Below are 6,073 nucleotides of genomic sequence, written 5' to 3' on the forward strand. Positions count from 1 at the left end.
CTAAACAAAAACAGTTTAAATAGTTAGAAAGCTGATAACCTTTTAAATGAACAAACAAAAAGTACAAATAGCTTCATAGAGTGACTTTGTTAAAGGAAGGGGGTCACTGAGCTGTCAAAGGGAAGAGGCCCTTCACAAACACATTCAATAGGTTAAGACCCCTGGGGACTTAAGAATGTAAGAAATGGATCCAGAGATTCTCTCTGGAACTGAGGTATTTGTCAACATCGCTGCTGCATCTGTTAATGGTAACTTGTTTCATTCCAAAATAAAATCAACTCTTTAAAATGGAAGGCCACTGCGCCAGTGGGGTCAGCACAACGAATAGCACTTCGGTGCTCACACATTATAGTGCTTAACTCTTTTGTGGTCTCTCCTACGTGAAATTAACCGCATGGGCAGTGAATCACATAGATCACATTGCTAGAATTGCAATGTGGTGAGGGTGCTTTAAATGTTTATTTAATGATCTGATCTGGGGTGCGAGAAACTATTCATACATTTGGTGTACTGGTATTGGGTACATGCCACACTTGTAGAGGCCAGCCTTTTTTCGACTTGTCGGATCGGACAACACTGTTTTTCTATATGTTTAGCTCTACGGTAAGCGACCGCCAGAGCCAGCTGATATGTGTTAACCTAGATCAGGATCTGAGCGTATGCCAATGGTCTTTGATGATGCCTAGGAGTTCTGGAGTGTAGGTAATGGGGTGTAGGTTAATGACCATTTGGATGGAGGGTATAGCTCTAGGGCTTCCAGACTTGCTCAGTAGTTGTGCTCTAGGAACATCTGTGAGTTTATACTTTCAGCATGGTTTAACCACGTCTGATTGTACCCCTTTTCTCTGAATCTGTCTAGAAGTTTGTCCTTTCTTCTGCAAGATTGGGGATGGAAGAAATAGTTTGTGTTCGTGCTCTTTCTGATTATAAGGGAGGTACCTGTTTTGGTGACACATACATCCAGGGAGTGGATGTGGACTCCAGGTGTTCGTTCATGGAATTTAGAAATTGGTGCAAGGACATCAGGGAGGTAAGGTCAACCTTGTAAACCACAAAAAAATGTCATAAATATAGTGTTTCCAAACAAGCAGGTTCTCAAGAATATTGTTGGACTTCTTGTTTAGAATATTGGCTTTTTCAACATGTCTGAGGTGCAGGTTATCAATGCTCGGTGCCTTCCTTGTACCCATCAAACTTTAAGTCATTTTTGGGTGACCACCAACCTCATAAATTCAGCTAGGAAAGAAGAGGGAAGGGTCTCAAGTCAATGGTCTTTTATCAATTAGTTTGCTCACTCCTGCTTCCTCCTCTATCCAATCTTGTCTCCTGGAAAGGTCAATTGAGGAGTTAATTGAGGAGAGTCGGCAAGGAGAGTGAACGTGGATGTCCCTTAAGATCCTTGTGTAATGTGATATGTACTCCCTAGCTCAAATGTCACACAACACTATGTGTGGGGGGGAAAAAAGGCACAGCACACCAACATCAACCTCATCCCAACTGTAAAGTATGGAGAAGGGGAGCATCATGGTTTGGGGCTGCTTTGATGCCTCAGGGCCTGGACAGTCGATGGAAAAATGAATTCCCAAGTTTATCAGGACATTTTGCAGGAGAATGTAAGGCTATCTGTCCACCAATTGAAGCCCAACAGAAGCTGGGGGATGCAACAGGACAACAACCCAAAACACAGAAGTAAATCAACAACAGAAGAAAATATGCCTTCTGGAGTGGCCCAGCCAGAGTCCTGACCTCAACACAATTAAGATGCATGAACTTGAGAGCAGTTCACACCAGCCATCCCAAGAATATTGCTGAGCTGAAACAGTTTTGTAAAGAAGAATAGTCCAAAGTTCCTCCTGAACGTTGTGCAGGTCTGATCCGCAACTACAGAAAATATTGGGTTGAGGTTATTGCTGCCAAAGGAGGGTCAACCAGTTATTAAATCCAAGGGTTCACATACTTTTCCCACCCTGCACTGTGAATGTTTACACGGTGTGTTCAATAAAGACATGAACACATATAATTGTTTGTGTGTTATTAGTTTAAGCAGACTGTGTTTATCTGTTGTTGTGACTCAGATGAAGATCAGATCACATTTTATAACCAATTTATGCAGAAGCCCTGTTAATTCCAAAGGGTTCACATACTTTTTCTTGCCACTGTAAACTTGCGTTGCCCCACTTACTTTTTGTATAGATGATTTGTTCATATTTTTTTTTTAAATGATAATAAGAATGAAAATGCACTTGCTTCAAATGAGACGGTCCTTCCCGACTTGCAAGTCATTAGGCAAATTACGTTTATGGGGTGGATCCGAAAATAAATGTGTTAAGTGATCAAAACAAATTAAGTTGTGCAATACATTTTAGAGAGAAAACAATAAGTAGAATATTGTTTTAAAACGTGTGCATGTTCTTCTCCTCTGACAAAACAAAAGCTGAGTCATAGGGGGTGTGGCAGATTTCAAAACGAATTCACGGTCGGATACTTATGAGTGCCGGCTATCGAGGAGGGGATGACACTTCCTTTTGCCTACAAATTGACACCCGTATCGACCACTTGACCCATTATCGGTTTCCAGGTCACAGAGAGGACAAAGGAGAGAGGATGATCTTTTGTCCAAACGAGAATCTCCCAAGGAAATGGACATAGTGATCAATTCCTAGTTCATGAGGAATGACTGTGTGGGGTAAGTTAAGCCATATTTAACATTTAGCATCGCTCTGTCAAGGGAAATATAGTAATCTTTCTAACATAGATATCTTTGTGTATCCCTGGAAATCAGAATTCATGTAAAGATTACAGTTTTGAAAACAGTTTGTCCAAAAAAAGTGGTCTATTGGCACCTTACCTCGGGTCTGGGGTAAATTGTGCTGCTTGACAGAGTAAGTTAAGCCATAATCATCTATATTGAGCATTTGGCTGACCAGTGTCAATGGCCAATGGCCAAGATGGGCCGGTCCAGTTTTCTGATTGGCTGAAATGAGGTGGCGCAAATTCACATTCAAAGTCAAATGCGCCTCATCAAAGAGTGAAACCCACGTTGACTGTCAGTCAAGCGAGCTAGCTAACATTAGCAACAGAATTACTAAAATATACGTTTTACAAATTCGTAACATTGTCTGTTTTGAAAATTCATAACATAAAATACGAATTGTAATTTGTAACACATCATACAAAATGGGTGATGGACATCCACAAATTGATACATACCATACAAAACATAACATATCATACTAAATGGAGTGTATTGCACTTGCGTACAGAATAATACGAAATGCTCTGAGACCATATTGGGTGTCGCATTATATTACATAGCCACCGCTACTGAAGGCGGGAAAGTCCCGTCTATATCCTGCTCATTTCATTCGCTTAAAGGCCTGTCACTTCTTGGAAGAAAGATATTCATACATGCTGTCAAAACGAAGCACAACACTGGAAATCTATCCGAATCCACATAAACTAGTTCCAGCATCGCTCTTTGACAAACACAGAAGGTTGTATATTGAATTCAATAGAAGAAAACAGATGGAGTGAGAGAGACTGCCAGTTCCTAAATGTATTATACAGCCAAAACATTACATAACTGTCACTCTCTCTGTGTTTTCTTTTGAATTATATGTAGCCTACAGTGGCTTGCGATAGTATACACCAACCGTGGCATTTTTCTTATTTTGTTGCCTTACAACCTGGAATTAAAATATATATATTTTTAAATATATTTGATTTACACAACATGCCTACCACTTTGAAGATGCAAAATATTTTTGGTGAAACAAACAAGAAATAAGACAAACAATTTTTAAACTTGAGCGTGCATAACTATTCACCCCCCCCCAATGTCATTACTCCGTAGAGCCACCTTTTTGAAGCAATTACTGCTGCAAGTATCTTGGGGTATGTCTCTATAAGCTTGGCACATCTAGCCACTGGAATTTTTGACCATTCTTCAAGACAAAACTGGTCCAGCTCTTTCAATTTGGATGGGTTCCGCTGGTGTACAGCAATCTTTAAGTCATACCACTGATTCTCAATTGAATTGAGGTCTGGGCTTTAACTAGGCCATTCCAATACATTGAAATGTTTCCCCTTAATACCACTCAAGTTTTGCATTAGCAGTATGCTTAGGGTCATTGTCCTGCTGGAAGGAGAACCTCCGTCCCTGTCTCAAATCTGTGGAGAACTGTAACAGGTTTCCCTCATGAATTTCCCTGTATTTAGTGCCATCCATTCCTTCAATTCTGACCAGTTTCCCAGTCGATGAAAAACATGGGATGGTATTCTTGGAGTGATGTGAAGTGTTGGGTTTGCTTATTTTTTCTTTAAGCAATGGCTTATTTCTGGCCACTCTTCCGTAAATCCCAGCTCTGTGGAGTGTACGGCTTAAAGTGGTCCTATGGACAGATACTTCAATCTCCACTGTGGAGCTTTGTAGCTCCTTCAGGGTTATCTTTGGTCTCTTTGTTGGCCTCCTTGCCTGGTCTGTGAGTTTTGGTGGACGGCCCACTCTTGGCAGGTTTGTTGTGGTGCCATATTCTTTAAATTTCTTAATAATGGATTTAATGGTGCTCCATGGGATGTTCAAAGCTGTGGATATTTTTTTATAACCCAACCCTGATCTGTACTTCTGCACAACTTTTTCCCTGACCTGTTTGGGGAGCTCCTTTGTCTTCATGGTTGCAGACTCTGGGGCCTTTCAGAACAGGTGTATATATACTGAGATCATGTGACAGTTAGATTGCACACAGGTGGACTTTATTTAACTAATTATGTGACTCCTGAATGTAATTGGTTGCACCAGATCTTATTTAGGGGCTTCATAGCAAAAGGGGTCAATACATATGTAGCACCACTTTTCTGTTTTTTTACATTTTTTTGAAACAAGTTATTTTTTTCACTTAACCACAATTTTAACTATTTTGTGTATGTCCATTACATGAAATCCAAATAAAAATCCATTTAAATTACAGGCTGTAATGCAAGAAAATAGGAAAAACACCAAGGGGGGTGAATACTTTTGCAAGGCACTGTAATATTTAAACACTTATAGCTAAGTGGGCAGGGGGGAACACTTGACATGCACTAATTTGAAATATGTAGTTAGGCTGTTATAAGGTAGTAAATAGCCTAACCCAATGGTCTATCGGTCCTACACTAGATGATACCTTAAGTACTATTTTTCTGCCTGACAGGTCCTACACTTGATGATGCCATCATCCGTGAGATGCACTCCATCCCTACATTAATGCCCAAGGACACAGTGCTTTATGGCAGAGTGGCTGATTGTGGCCATGCGCTTGTCACGGACAAATGCAAGGTGGCCCATGTGGAACTGACAAATGACTTCAAATCAAATGTTATTTGTCACATGCGCCGAATACAACAGGTAACGAATAGAGCCCTAGGGTAGACAATCCCTGAAGACAAAACAGTCCACTTGCCCCTCTATACATATCAAATCTGAGACTAACAGCTATGCATTGTTGTACTAGCATTTTGTAAAGTGATCGTCTATCTTATTACCTTACCTTACTGTGAAATGCTTACTTACAAGGCCTTAACCAACGATGCAGTTCAAGAAATAGAGTTAATAAATATTTACTAAATAAACTAAAGTAAAAAAATCTAATCAACTATGTGTGTGTGTGTGTGTGTGTATATATATCTATATAAATATTTACATAACAATAACGAGGCTATATACAGGGGGTACCGGTACCGAGTCAATGTGCGGTGGTACAGGTTAGTCAAGGTAATTTGTAAAGCGACTATGCATAGATAATAAATAGCGAGTAGCAGCAGTGTAAATACAAAGGTGGGGGGGTCAATGTGAATTGTCTGGGTGGCCATTTGATTAGTTGTTCAGCAGTCTTATGGCTTGGCGGTTAAGGAGCCTTTTTGTCTAGACTTTGCATTCCGGGTACCGCTTGCCGTGCAGTAGCAGAGAAAACAGTCTGTGACTTGGGTGACTGGAGTCTTTGACAATTCTTTGGGCCTTCCTCTGACACGGCTAGTATATAGGTCCTGGATGTCAGGAAGCTTGGCCCCAGTGATGTACTGGACCATACGCACTGCC

The sequence above is a fragment of the Oncorhynchus keta genome, chromosome 14 (genome assembly GCF_023373465.1).
Source record: "Oncorhynchus keta strain PuntledgeMale-10-30-2019 chromosome 14, Oket_V2, whole genome shotgun sequence".
Lineage (NCBI taxonomy): Eukaryota > Metazoa > Chordata > Actinopteri > Salmoniformes > Salmonidae > Oncorhynchus > Oncorhynchus keta.